The following is a 14,879-nucleotide window of genomic DNA, read 5'->3' as shown; positions in this document are numbered from 1 at the left end:
ATGTACTGTATAGTAGTACTGTATAGCTGTACTGTATAGCAGACTGTATAGCTGTTCTGTATAGCATACTGTATAGTGTACAGTATAGTAGACTGTATAGCTGTACTGTATAGCAGACTGTATAGTATACTGTATAGATGTACTATATAGTAGACGGTATAGTATACTGTATGTACTGTATAGTATACTGTATGTACTGCATAGCTGTACTGTATAGTAGACTGTATAGTAGACAGTATAGCTGTACTGTATAGATGTACTGTATAGTATACTGTATAGCTGTACTGTACAGCAGACTGTATAGTAGACTGTATAGCTGTACTGTATAGCAGACGGTATAGTGTACTGTATAGCTGTACTGTATAGCAGACTGTATAGTACACTGTATAGATGTATTGTATAGTAGGCGGTAGAGTATACTGTATGTACTGTATAGCAGACTGTATAGATGTACTGTACAGTAGACTGTATGATGTACTGTATAGTAGACTGTATAGAAGACTGTATAGCTGTACTGTATAGATGTACTGTATAGTAGACTGTATAGCTTTACTGCATAGCTGAATAGAATAGTAGACTGTATAGATGTACTGTATAGTAGACTGTATAGTAGACTGTACAGCATATATGTACTGTATAGTATACTGTATAGCTGTACTGTACAGCAGACTGTATAGTAGACTGTATAGCTGTACTGTATAGCAGACGGTATAGTGTACTGTATAGCTGTACTGTATAGCAGACTGTATAGTATACTGTATAGATGTATTGTATAGTAGGCGGTAGAGTATACTGTATGTACTGTATAGCAGACTGTATAGCTGTTCTGTATAGCAGACTGTATAGTGTACAGTATAGTAGACTGTATAGCTGTACTGTATAGCAGACTGTATAGTATACTGTATAGATGTACTATATAGTAGACGGTATAGTATACTGTATGTACTGTATAGTATACTGTATGTACTGCATAGCTGTACTGTATAGTAGACTGTATAGTAGACAGTATAGCTGTACTGTATAGATGTACTGTATAGTATACTGTATAGCTGTACTGTACAGCAGACTGTATAGTAGACTGTATAGCTGTACTGTATAGCAGACGGTATAGTGTACTGTATAGCTGTACTGTATAGCAGACTGTATAGTATACTGTATAGATGTATTGTATAGTAGGCGGTAGAGTATACTGTATGTACTGTATAGCAGACTGTATAGATGTACTGTACAGTAGACTGTATGATGTACTGTATAGTAGACTGTATAGAAGACTGTATAGCTGTACTGTATAGATGTACTGTATAGCAGACTGTATAGTATAATGTATAGCAGACTGTATAGCTGTACTGTATAGCAGACGGTATAGTATACTGTATATATGTACTGTATAGTATACTGTATAGATGTACTGTATAGCTGTACTGTATAGTAGACTGTATAGTAGTACTGTATAGCTGTACTGTATAGCAGACTGTATAGCTGTACTGTATAGCAGACTGTATAGTATACTGTATAGTAGACTGTATAGCTGTACTGTATAGTAGACTGTATAGCTTTACTGCATAGCTGAATAGAATAGTAGACTGTATAGATGTACTGTATAGTAGACTGTATAGTAGACTGTACAGCATATATGTACTGTACAGCTGTACTGTATAGACTGTATAGATGTACTGTATAGTAGACTGAAAATATGTACTGTATAGCTGTACTGTATAGTAGACCGTATAGATGTACTGTATAGTAGACTGTATATATGTACTGTATAGCTGTACTGTATAGTAGACTGTATAGATGTACTGTATAGTAGACTGTACTGTATAGATGTACTGTATAGATGTACTGTATAGTAGACTGTACTGTATAGATGTACTGTATAGATGTACTGTATAGATGTACTGTATAGTAGACTGTATAACTGTACTGTATACATGTACTGTATAGCAGACTGTATAGATGTACTGTATAGCAGACTGTATAGTGTACTATATAGTAGACTGTATAGCAGACTGTATAGGTGTACTGTATAGTAGACGGTATACTGTATATATGTTCTGTATAGTATACTGTATGTACTGTATAGCTGTACTGTATAGTAGACTGTTTAACTGTACTGTATAGATGTACTGTATAGCAGACTGTATAGATGTACTGTATAGCAGACTGTATAGATGTACTGTATAGTATACTGAATAGCTGTACTGTATAGTTGTACTGTATAGTATACTGTATATATGTACTGTATAGTATACTGTATAGATGTACCGTTTAGTAGACTGTATAGCTGTACTGTATAGTAGACTGTATATATGTACCGTATAGTATGCTGTATCGTAGACTGTATCATATACTGTATAGCTGTACTGTATAGTAGACTGTATAGATGTACTGTATAGCTGTACTGTATATATGTACTGTATAGATGTACTGTATAGCTGTACTGTATAGTAGACTGTATAGCTGTACTGTATAGTAGACTGTACTGTATAGGAAACTGTATAGATGTACTGTATAGTTTTCTGCATAGATGTACTGTATAGTAGACTGTTTAGATGTACTTTATAGTATACTGTATAGATCTACTGTAAAGTAGACTGTATAGATGTACGGTATAGTATGCTGTATACTATATTGTATAGATGTACTGTATATTATACTGTATAGATGTACTGTATAGTAGACTGTATAGCTGTACTGTATAGATTTACAGTATAGTAGACTATAGTAGACTGTAGATTAACTGTATAGTATACTTTACAGATGTACTGTATAGCTGTACTGTATAGCTGTACTGTATAGTATACTGTATAGATGTACTGTATAGTATACTGTATAGATGGACTGTATAGATGTACTGGATATTAGACTGTAACGTAGACTGTATAGATGTACTGTATAGTATACTGTATAGATGTACTGGATATTAGACTGTATAGTAGACTGTATAGGAGACTGTATAGTATACTGTATAGATGTACTTTATAATTGTACTGTATAGCTGTACTGTATAGATGTACTTTATAGTATACTGTATAGATGTACTGTAAAGTAGACTGTATAGAGACTGTATAGATGTACCGTATAGTATACCGTATAGTATACTGTATAGTAGACTGTATAAATGTACTTTATAGTATACTGTATAGATGTACAACCTTCCCAAGTTCTCTCACGTCACCCCGCTCCTCCGCTCTCTCCACTGGCTTCCAGTTGAAGCTCGCATCCGCTACAAGACCATGGTGCTTGCCTACGGAGCTGTGAGGGGAACGGCACCTCAGTACCTCCAGGCTCTGATCAGGCCCTACACCCAAACAAGGGCACTGCGTTCATCCACCTCTGGCCTGCTCGCCTCCCTACCACTGAGGAAGTACAGTTCCCGCGCAGCCCAGTCAAAACTGTTCGCTGCTCTGGCCCCCCAATGGTGGAACAAACTCCCTCACGACGCCAGGACAGCGGAGTCAATCACCACCTTCCGGAGACACCTGAAACCCCACCTCTTTCAGGAATACCTAGGATAGGATAAAGTAATCCTTCTCACCCCCCTCCCCCCCTTAAAAGATTTAGATGCACTATTGTAAAGTGGCTGTTCCACTGGATGTCTTAAGGTGAACGCACCAATTTGTAAGTCGCTCTGGATAAGAGCGTCTGCTAAATGACTTAAATGTAAATGTAAATGTAAATGTACTGTATAGTAGACCTTATAGATGTACTGTATAGCTGTATTGTATAGTAGAGTGTATAGCTGTACTGTATAGTAGAATGTATACAGTGAGGGAAAAAAGTTTGATCCCCTGCTGATTTTGTACTTTGCCCACTGACAAAGAAATGATCCGTCTATAATTTTAATGGTAGGTTTATTTGAACAGTGAGAGACAGAGTAACAAAAAAATCCTGAAAACGCATGTCAAATTGATTTGCATTTTAAATAAGTATTTGACCCCCTCTCAATCAGAAAGATTTCTGGCTCCCAGGTGTCTTTTATACAGGTAACGAGCTGAGATTAGGAGTACACTCTTAAAGGGAGTGCTCCTAATCAAAGCTTGTTACCTATATAAAAGACAACTGTCCACAGAGGCAATCAATCAATCAGATTCCAAACTCTCCCCCATGGCCAAGACCAAAGAGCTCTCCTAGGATGTCAGGGGTAAGTAGTACAAGAGTAGAGTAAACAAGTAGTACAAGTCAATGTATCTATAATAATCATCAGTCAGATGATAGCAGTAGACAGGAGTACAAGAGAGGACTCAATGTTTCTATAATAATCACCAGTCAGATGATAGAAGTAGACAGTAGTACAAGAGATGAGTCAATGTTTCTATAATAATCACCAGTCAGATGATAGAAGTCTACAGTAGTACAAGAGATGAGTCAATGTTTCTATAATAATCATCAGTCAGATGATAGAAGTCTACAGTAGTACAAGATATGAGTCAATGTTTCTATAATAATCACCAGTCAGATGATAGAAGTCTACAGTAGTACAAGAGATGAGTCAATGTTTCTATAATAATCATCAGTCAGATGATAGAAGTCTACAGTAGTACAAGAGATGAGTCAATGTTTCTATAATAATCATCAGTCAGATGATAGAAGTCTACAGTAGTACAAGATATGAGTCAATGTTTCTATAATAATCACCAGTCAGATGATAGAAGTCTACAGTAGTACAAGATATGAGTCAATGTTTCTATAATAATCACCAGTCAGATGATAGTAGTAGACAGGAGTACAAGAGAGGACTCAATGTTTCTATAATAATCAGTCAGATGATAGTAGTAGACAGGAGTACAAGAGATGAGTCAATGTTTCTATAATAATCACCAGTCAGATGATAGAAGTCTACAGTAGTACAAGAGATGAGTCAATGTTTCTATAATAATCACCAGTCAGAGGATAGTAGTAAAAAAGAGATGACTTAATGTTTCTATAATAATCACCAGTCAGATAATAGAAGTCTACAGTAGTACAAGAGATGAGTCAATGTTTCTATAATAATCACCAGTCAGATGATAGTAGTAGACAGTAGTACAAGAGATGACTCAATGTTTCTATAATAATCAGTCAGATGATAGAAGTCTACAGTAGTAAAAGAGATGACTCAATGTTTCTATAATAATCACCAGTCAGATGATAGAAGTCTACAGTAGTACAAGAGATGAGTCAATGTTTCTATAATAATCAGTCAGATGATAGTAGTAGACAGGAGTACAAGAGATGAGTCAATGTTTCTATAATAATCACCAGTCAGATGATATATGTAGACAGGAGTACAAGAGATGAGTCAATGTTTCTATAATAATCACCAGTCAGATGATAGTAGTAGACAGTAGTACAAGAGATGACTCAATGTTTCTATAATAATCAGTCAGATGATAGAAGTCTACAGTAGTAAAAGAGATGAGTCAATGTTTCTATAATAATCACCAGTCAGATGATAGTAGTAGACAGTAGTACAAGAGATGACTCAATGTTTCTATAATAATCAGTCAGATGATAGAAGTCTACAGTAGTAAAAGAGATGACTCAATGTTTCTATAATAATCACCAGTCAGATGATAGAAGTCTACAGTAGTACAAGAGATGAGTCAATGTTTCTATAATCATCAGTCAGATGATAGTAGTAGACAGGAGTACAAGAGATGAGTCAATGTTTCTATAATAATCACCAGTCAGATGATATATGTAGACAGGAGTACAAGAGATGAGTCAATGTTTCTATAATAATCACCAGTCAGATGATAGAAGTCTACAGTAGTACAAGAGATGAGTCAATGTTTCTATAATAATCATCAGTCAGATGATAGTAGTAGACAGGAGTACAAGAGATGAGTCAATGTTTCTATAATAATCACCAGTCAGATGATAGAAGTAGACAGTAGTACAAGAGATGAGTCAATGTTTCTATAATAATCACCAGTCAAATGATAAAGTCTACACTAGTACAAGAGATTAGTCAATGTTTATTGATATAATAATCATTGCCATTCAGATCAGAAATGGTTAGTAATCCATTCCTGAACATAATGGCAAGAAACACCACTTGTTTAATGATAATATTGATTTCATGTTCACTCTGGTGCGTAGAGAGAGAGAGGTAGAGAGAGAGAGAGAGAGAGAGTATGCCGACAGGGCAGGGAGAGAGAGAGAGCGAGCATGCCGACAGGGTAGGGAGAGAGAGAGCGAGCATACCGACAGGGCAGGGAGAGAGAGAGCGAGTATGCCGACAGGGCAGGGAGAGAGAGAGCGAGTATGCCGACAGGTTAGGGAGAGAGAGAGCGAGTATGCCGACAGGGCAGGGAGAGAGAGAGAGCGAATATGCCGACAGGGCAGGGAGAGAGAGAGAGAGTATGCCGACAGGGCAGGGAGAGAGAGAGAGCGAGTATGCCGACAGGGCAGGGAGAGAGAGAGCGAGTATGCCGACAGGGCAGGGAGAGAGAGAGCGAGCATGCCGACAGGGCAGGGAGAGAGAGAGAGCGAGCATGCCGACAGGGCAGGGAGAGAGAGAGAGAGAGTATGCCGACAGGGCAGGGAGAGAGAGAGAGCGAGCATGCCGACAGGGCAGGGAGAGAGAGAGAGCGAGTATGCCGACAGGGCAGGGAGAGCGAGCATGCCGACAGGGTAGTAAAAAGAGATGACTTAATGTTTCTATAATAATCATCAGTCAGATGATAGTAGTAGACAGGAGTACAAGAGATGAGTCAATGTTTCTATAATAATCACCAGTCAGATGATAGAAGTCTACAGTAGTACAAGAGATGAGTCAATGTTTCTATAATAATCATCAGTCAGATGATAGTAGTAGACAGGAGTACAAGAGATGAGTCAATGTTTCTATAATAATCACAAGTCAGATGATAGAAGTAGACAGTAGTACAAGAGATGAGTCAATGTTTCTATAATAATCACCAGTCAAATTATAGAAGTCTACACTAGTACAAGAGATTAGTCAATGTTTATTGATATAATAATCATTGCCATTCAGATCAGAAATGGTTAGTAAATCCATTCCTGAACATAATGGCAAGAAACACCACTTGTTTAATGATAATATTGATTTCATGTTCACTCTGGTGCGTAGAGAGAGAGGTAGAGAGAGAGAGAGAGAGAGCATGAGGATGCCGACAGGGCAGGGAGAGAGAGAGCATGAGGACGCCGACAGGGCAGGGAGAGAGAGAGCATGAGGACGCCGACAGGGCAGGGAGAGAGAGAGCATGAGGACGCCGACAGGGCAGGGAGAGAGAGGGAGAGCATGCCGACAGGGCAGGGAGAGAGAGAGCGAGTATGCCGACAGTGCAGGGAGAGAGAGAGCAGGAGAATGCCGACAGGGCAGGGAGAGCGAGCATGCCGACAGGGCAGGGAGAGCGAGCATGCCGACAGGGCAGGGAGAGAGAGCGAGCATGCCGACAGGGCAGGGAGAGAGAGCGAGCATGCCGACAGGGCAGGGAGAGAGAGCGAGCATGCCGACAGGGCAGGGAGGGAGAGAGCGAGCATGCCGACAGGGCAGGGAGGGAGAGAGAGGATGAGGATGCCGACAGGGCAGGGAGGGAGGGAGAGAGAGCATGAGGATGCCGACAGCTCTCTCTCTCCCTGCACAATGGCAGACAGACATGCCAAATCAGACAAATGTGAATGTCAAACCCTATCAAATATGACACTACTTTCAGGAGAAATGGTTAAAAGATTATACTTGGCTCCATTACAGACCCTCCTTAAAGAGGGTCCACTGTTTCTATTGTGCTAAATACTTGGCAACACAAAAGTCTCAGCTTGCGTCCAAAGCAGATTGAGCTTTTGTCAAGACTGGCTTTCAAAATTGGTCGGCGGCCCTGGAGACATTTAGTGCGAATAGAGACAGCCAGTATCACAAATTTGTAATTTGTGTCTGAACACCTCCCTGCAGCTTAGGAAACAGACCGTTTCAGGCATGTTGGAAGCTGTGGATCATGTCAAAACAAGAATGCATGACAAGCGAACGGAGGAGCACTTTGATGTCTTGTTCGCAAAGCAACTGCTATGGCAACAAAGTTGGACCTATAACCTATTCAGATGCCTCATTTCCGCAAACCTACAAAGCGTTACACCGGTCATGCTGCAGCCCTTATACATCCGTATGCCCAGTTTTTGTACAGAGCCCAATTCTACAATGCCTTGTGAATACTCAATTCATAGAGCGGTTTGATCAAGCTGGATTCCACAAGCTGTAGCAGCTTGAACATGTGCAGCTACGCGGAGACATAGACAAGGTGGTAGACGAGTATCCTGAATTGGATTCAAGACTACTGCAGGTCCCAGTGGCCATGTTTGGGGCTAATTACACATATCAAAAGAGCTCAGATGTTGCTAGCATTATTGGGGAAATGGTGCCAGATGTGAGAGGTCTCCTCAGTCAGATGGAAGCTTTAGTAAAGGCTTCTTCTGCTGGCCGTCCCTGCCTCCTCTGTAGAGGCTGAGAGGAGTTTTAGTGCCCTGAGGAGGCTGAAGACATGGCTTAGATCATCCATGAGTCAAACAAGGCTGAATAATGTGGCCATGTGTCACGTGCACCAGGAGAAACTGAACCTTGAAGGAATATGCCAGTCTTTTATCGGTGTCAACGAAAAGCGCAAAAAGGCCTTTGGATCCTTTGCTTGAAGAATGGTAAGTCAAAACACATTGCCTGGAGAGGAGATGAGAGGAAAGGAGAAGAGATGACTGGAGAGGAGAATATAGGACCAGAGGAGGATAGAGGGCTGGAGAGAAGAGGAGAGGAGAGCAAATGACCATGCTGCCCACCCAAGTTTACTTGTAAATAAAAACAACAATTTGCTAAACCTTGGCCACAAAATCTGGACTTGTCTTTGTATAACAATGCATAGATTTCTGTTTATATGATTATGGTTATACTTTATTCATCCCTAATCTCTGCCATTACATACAATGAGACAAGAAAAGGTAACAAATAAAAAAGAGCAGTGTAATACAATACACTATTAGACATTATTGTAAAAAATGAAATAAGAAGTTCGTCGCATGTGTTAGTGAATTTTTTTTATATTTTAGAATGGCAGGAAATTAGTTTTACATGAAAAAATATATATATAATCCAGGGGGGAGGGCAGACCACCCTGCAGATTTGGTCACCCCCAATGTTGATTCCATGGCTACGGCCTTGACACACACTAAAAGGGTAAAAAAATAATAATAATGTTTTGAGCAAAACTTCCAAGGATCAACTTTCAAGGAGTTAGTTTGATGGGAGGTAGTAATGTCATCGGCCTCCCCCTTGCTCGAGGAGCAATGGAGATAACTTGTGCTATTATTTATTTTACCTTTATGCAAGTCCGTTAAGAACAAATTCTTATTTTCAATGACGGCCTAGGAACAGTGGATTAACTGCCTGTTCAGGGGCAGAACGACAGATTTGTACCTTGTCAGCTTGGGGATTTGAACTTGCAACCTTCCGGTTACTAGCCAAACGCTCTAACCACTAGGCTACCATTCCGCCCCAATGTCATGGACCAACTATTTAGATGTGGCTTTTGTTAAGTAAATCAGGTATTAATTATTATTTTTATTTCTCATTTACCGTAATTTCCGGACTATAAACCGCTACTTTTTTCCCACGCTTTGAACCTCGCGGTTTATACAATGACGCGGCTAATTTATGGATTTTTCCCGCTTTCACAAGATTCATGCCGCCAAAAAACTGAGCACCGTCACATAATGTGACGTAAATAGAGCGCGCTCAAACTTCCCATCATTCTGATTACGGTAGTCATTTTGTCACCCTCATCATGGCAAAGACACGGAGAAATGCATATGATGCAGCTTTCAAGTTGAAGGCGATCGATCTGGCTGTTGGAAAGGGAAATAGAGCTGTTGCACGGGAGCTTGGCCTTAATGAGTCAATGATAAGACGTTGGAAACAGCAGCGTGAGGAACTGACTCAGTGCAAAAAGACAACAAAAGCTTTCAGAGGGAAGAAAAGCAGATGGCCCGAACTAGAAAAAGAGCTTGAAGACTGGGTCAACACACAGAGAGCAGAAGGCCGAGGTGTTTCAACTGTGCAGATCCGACTGAAAGCCAAAACAATCGCCACCGCAATGAAGTTTGAGGATTTTAGAGGTGGACCATCGTGGTGTCTAAAATTTATGAGACGTAAAGGCCTGTCCATCAGGGTACGGACGAGTCTGTGTCAGCAGCTCCCTCCCAACTACGAGGAAAAAGTTTCAAACTTCGGCAAATTCACTGATGCAAAGATAGAGGAGCATTCCATCGGCCCGCACGACATCATAAATATGGATGAGGTTACTCTGACGTTTGACCTGCCTCTCACTCGGACTGTCAACAGGAAAGGCGAATCATCCGTCACGCTGAAAACAACTGGGCATGAAAAAACGCACTTCACCTGTGTTCTGAGTTGCACGGCATCGGGAGAAAAGATCCACCGATGTTGATTTTTAAACACATGACGATGCCAAAAGAAATTCCTGAGAGGAATTGTTATGAAAGTCAACAAGAAAGGATGGATGACGGAAGGCCTAATGCATGAATGGCATACGGAGTGTTACGGCAAGCGACCGGGAGGATTCTTTCACAAGAACAAGGCATTGCTCGTGTTGGACAGCATGAGGGCCCACAATAACAGATTCTGTGAAAGAAGCCATCAAGAGGACAAACTCAATTCCAGCTGTGATTCCTGGGGGCACAACAAAGTATTTGCAGCCACTGGACATCAGTGTAAATCGTGCATTTAAGATGGCGCTCCGTGTTCAGTGGGAGGCTTGGATGACAAGTGGGGAGAAATCCTTCACTAAAACGGGCCGCATGCGAAGAGCCACTTATGGTCAAGTCTGCCAGTGGGTCCTGACAGCGTGGAGCATTGTCAAAAAATCCACTATCATCAACGGGTTTCGAAAGGCTGGACTGCTGCGTGTTGTTGAGGGCAGTTCAGCTGGGAATTTGCCTCCGGATGAAAGTGACGAGAGCGACAATGAAAACGATCCAACATCGGATGAAGCAATTCTGAGGCTATTCAACATCGGATGAAGCAATTCTGAGGCTATTCAACTCCGACACCGAAGGAGATGACTTCAGTGGTTTCAGTGCACAGGAGGAGGAAGATAGTGAAATCCTCAATGAAATGATCAAATATACAGACAACAAATTCCAATTGGCTATACTAAAACTCTTTAACATCATACTTAGCTCTGGCATCTTCTCCAATATTTGGAACCAAGGACTGATCACCCAAATCCACAAAAGTGGAGACAAATTTGACCCCAATAACTACCGTGGAATATGTGTCAACAGTAACCTTGGGAAAATCCTCTGCATTATTATTAACAGCAGACTCGTACATTTCCTCAATGAAAACAATGTACTGAGCAAATGTCAAATTGGCTTTTTACCAAATTACCGTACAACAGACCATGTATTCACCCTGCACACCCTAATTGACAACCAAACAAACCAAAACAAAGGCAAAGTCTTCTCATGCTTTGTTGATTTCAAAAAAGCCTTCGACTCAATCTGGCATGAGGGTCTGCTATACAAACTGATGGAAAGTGGTGTTGGGGGTAAAACATACGACATTATAAAATCCATGTACACAAACAACAAGTGTGCGGTTAAAATTGGCAAAAAACACACACATTTCTTCACACAGGGTCGTGGGGTTAGACAGGGATGCAGCTTAACCTGTTAGTCCTATAGGGGCAGTATTTCATTTTTGGATAAAAAGACGTGCCCGTTTTAAGCGCAATATTTTGTCACGAAAAGATGCTCGAATATGCTTGGAATTGATAGCTTTGGAAAGAAGACAGTCTTACGTTTCCAGAAATGCAAAGATTTTCACTGTGAGTCCCTTAGAACAAATGTTTCGGGCAAAACCAAGATGTATGACCGACCAGGAAATGCACAGGATTTCTGAGGCTACGTTTTCCACGATCGCCTTATATGGCTGTGAATGCGACAGGAATGAACGGACTCTTTCTCTTGTTTCCCCAAGGTCTCTGCAGCATTGTGACGTATTTGTAGGCATATCATTGGAAGATTGACCATAAGAGACTACATTTACCAGGTGTCCCGCTAGGTGTCTGCGTGGCAATTGGTGCGCAAAAGTCAGGTCCCGGTATTTTTCCATTCAAATCTCAGAACAAACCAGGCTACAAGGACGGTGCTTTCAATGGAGAGAAATATGACAAACCACCTTCAGGATTGATTCAAACAACGTTTTCCATGTTTCAGTCGATATTATGGAGTTAATTCGGAAAAAAGTTCGACATGTAGGTGACTGAATTTTCGGTTAGTTTCGGTAGCCATATGCATAGTAACAAAAGGGAACGATGTGTCCTACACAAGAATCTTTCAGGAAAAACTGGACATCTGCTATGTAACTGAGAGTCTCCTCATTGAAACATCTGAAGTTCTTCAAAGGTAAATTATTTTATTTGATTCCTTGGCTGGTTTTTGTGAATATGTTGCGTGCTAAATGCTAATGCTAACGCTAAGCTAGCTATCACCACTCTTACACAAATTAGTGATTTTCTCTGGTTCTAAAGCATATTTTGAAAATCTGAGACGACAGGATTGTTAAGAAAAGGATAAGCTTGAGAACAGGCATATTTATTTCGTTTCATTTGCGATTTTTAAAAATCGCTAACGTTGCGTTATGCTAATGAGCTTGAGGCTGTAGTAACGATACCGCATGCGGGATGGGGCGGATTAAGAGGGCACCACCCTCTTCAACATATATATCAACGAATTGGCACGGGCACTAGAAAAGTCTGCAGCACCCGGCCTCCCCCTGCTAGAATCCGAAGTCAAATGTCTGCTGTTTGCTGATGATCTGGTGCTTCTGTCACCAACCAAGGAGGGCCTACAGCAGCACCTAAATCTTATGCACAGATTCTGTCAGACCTGGGCCCTGACAGTAAATCTCAGTAAGACCAAAATAATGGTGTTCCAAAAAAGGTCCAGTCACCAGGACCACAAATACAAATTCCATCTAGACACTGTTGCCCTAGAGCACACAAAAAACTATACATACCTTGGCCTAAACATCAGCGCCACAGGTAACTTCCACAAAGCTGTGAACGATCTGAGAGACAAGGCAAGAAGGGCATTCTATGCCATCAAAAGAAACATAAATTTCAACATACCAATTAGGATTTGGCAAAAAATACTTGAATCAGTCATAGAGCCCATTGCCCTTTATGGTTGTGAGGTCTGGGGTCCGCTCACCAACCAAGACTTCACAAAATGGGACAAACACCAAATTGAGACTCTGCACGCAGAATTCTGCAAAAATATCCTCCGTGTACAACGTAAAACACCAAATAATGCATGCAGAGCAGAATTAGGCCGATACCCACTAATTATCAAAATCCAGAAAAGAGCCGTTAAATTCTACAACCACCTAAAAGGAAGCGATTCACAAACCTTCCATAACAAAGCCATCACCTACAGAGAGATGAACCTGGAGAAGAGTCCCCTAAGCAAGCTGGTCCTGGGGCTCTGTTCACAAACACAAACACACCCTACAGAGCCCCAGGACAAAAGCACAATTAGACCCAACCAAATCATGAGAAAACAAAAAGATAATTACTTAACACATGGGAAAGAATTAACAAAAAAACAGAGCAAACTAGAATGCTATTTGGCCCTACACAGAGAGTACACAGCGGCAGAATACCTGACCACTGTGACTGACCCAAAATTAAGGAAAGCTTTGACTATGTACAGACTCAGTGAGCATAGCCTTGCTATTGAGAAAGGCCGCCGTAGGCAGACATGGCTCTCAAGAGAAGACAGGCTATGTGCTCACTGCCCACAAAATGAGGTGGAAACTGAGCTGCACTTCCTAACCTCCTGCCCAATGTATGACCATATTAGAGAGACATATTTCCCCCAGATTACACAGATCCACAAAGAATTCGAAAACAAATCCAATTTTGAAAAACTCCCATATCTTTTGGGTGAAATTCCACAGTGTGCCATCACAGCAGCAATATTTGTGACCTGTTGCCACGAGAAAAGGGCAACCAGTGAAGAACAAACACCATTGTAAATACAACCCATATTTATGCTTATTCATTTTATCTTGTGTCCTTTAACTATTTGTACATTGTATATATATATATATAATATGACATTTGTAATGTCTTTACTGTTTTGAAACTTCTGTATGTGTAATGTTTACTGTTAATTTTTGTTGTTTTTCACTTTATATATTCACTTTGTATGTTGTCTACCTCACTTGCTTTGGCAATGTTAACACATGTTTCCCATGCCAATAAAGCCCTTGAATTGAATTGAATTGAATAGTGACCAATGACTTTACTGGTAGGCTACTGTTAAATTTTTGTTACAAGCCGTGTTTCGTTAAAGCCTATTTATTTTTGTTACAAGCCGTATTTCGTTAAAGCCTATTTATTTTTGTTACAAGCCGTGTTTCGTTTAAAGGCTGTGTAAAGTTAATTTGTTTCAATGTACCGGTAGGGACCTGCGGCCTATGTGGCTTATTTATGTACAAAATACTTTAAAAAATGTTTTTAAATCAGTTGGTGCGGTTTATATTCAGGTGCGCTTAATAGTCCAGCAATTACGGTAACTAGGCAAGTCTGTTAAGAACAAATTATTATTTACAATGACGGCCTAGGAAAAGTGGGTTAACTGCCTTGTTCAGGGGCAGAACTGCATATTTTTACCTTGTCAGCTCTGGGATTCGATCTAGCATCCTTTCGGTTACTGGCCCAACACTCTAACCACTAGGCTACCTGCCGCCCCAATGGGGTGAAAAGGAGATTTGAATGCCACATTCATGTCAAGTGTGTCATGATGACTCATGTTGACACGAGGCCAGCCCAACTTGAGTGGGGGAATTCCTAACGCCGCCA

At 40.7% G+C, this 14,879-nt stretch overlaps 1 protein-coding gene across 2 annotated transcripts in view; it reads right to left on the bottom strand.

Annotated features, from left to right (window-relative positions):
• The window catches only part of LOC115139671 (acyl-CoA:lysophosphatidylglycerol acyltransferase 1-like), a 101,378-nt gene that overhangs the window by 19,050 nt on the left and 67,449 nt on the right, over positions 1-14,879 (bottom strand). The window lies entirely within an intron of this gene.

The sequence above is a fragment of the Oncorhynchus nerka genome, linkage group LG13 (assembly GCF_034236695.1).
Source record: "Oncorhynchus nerka isolate Pitt River linkage group LG13, Oner_Uvic_2.0, whole genome shotgun sequence".
NCBI lineage: Eukaryota > Metazoa > Chordata > Actinopteri > Salmoniformes > Salmonidae > Oncorhynchus > Oncorhynchus nerka.
The sequence above is the reverse complement of the archived record's forward strand: the minus strand, read 5'-3'. Positions and strand labels throughout refer to the sequence as shown.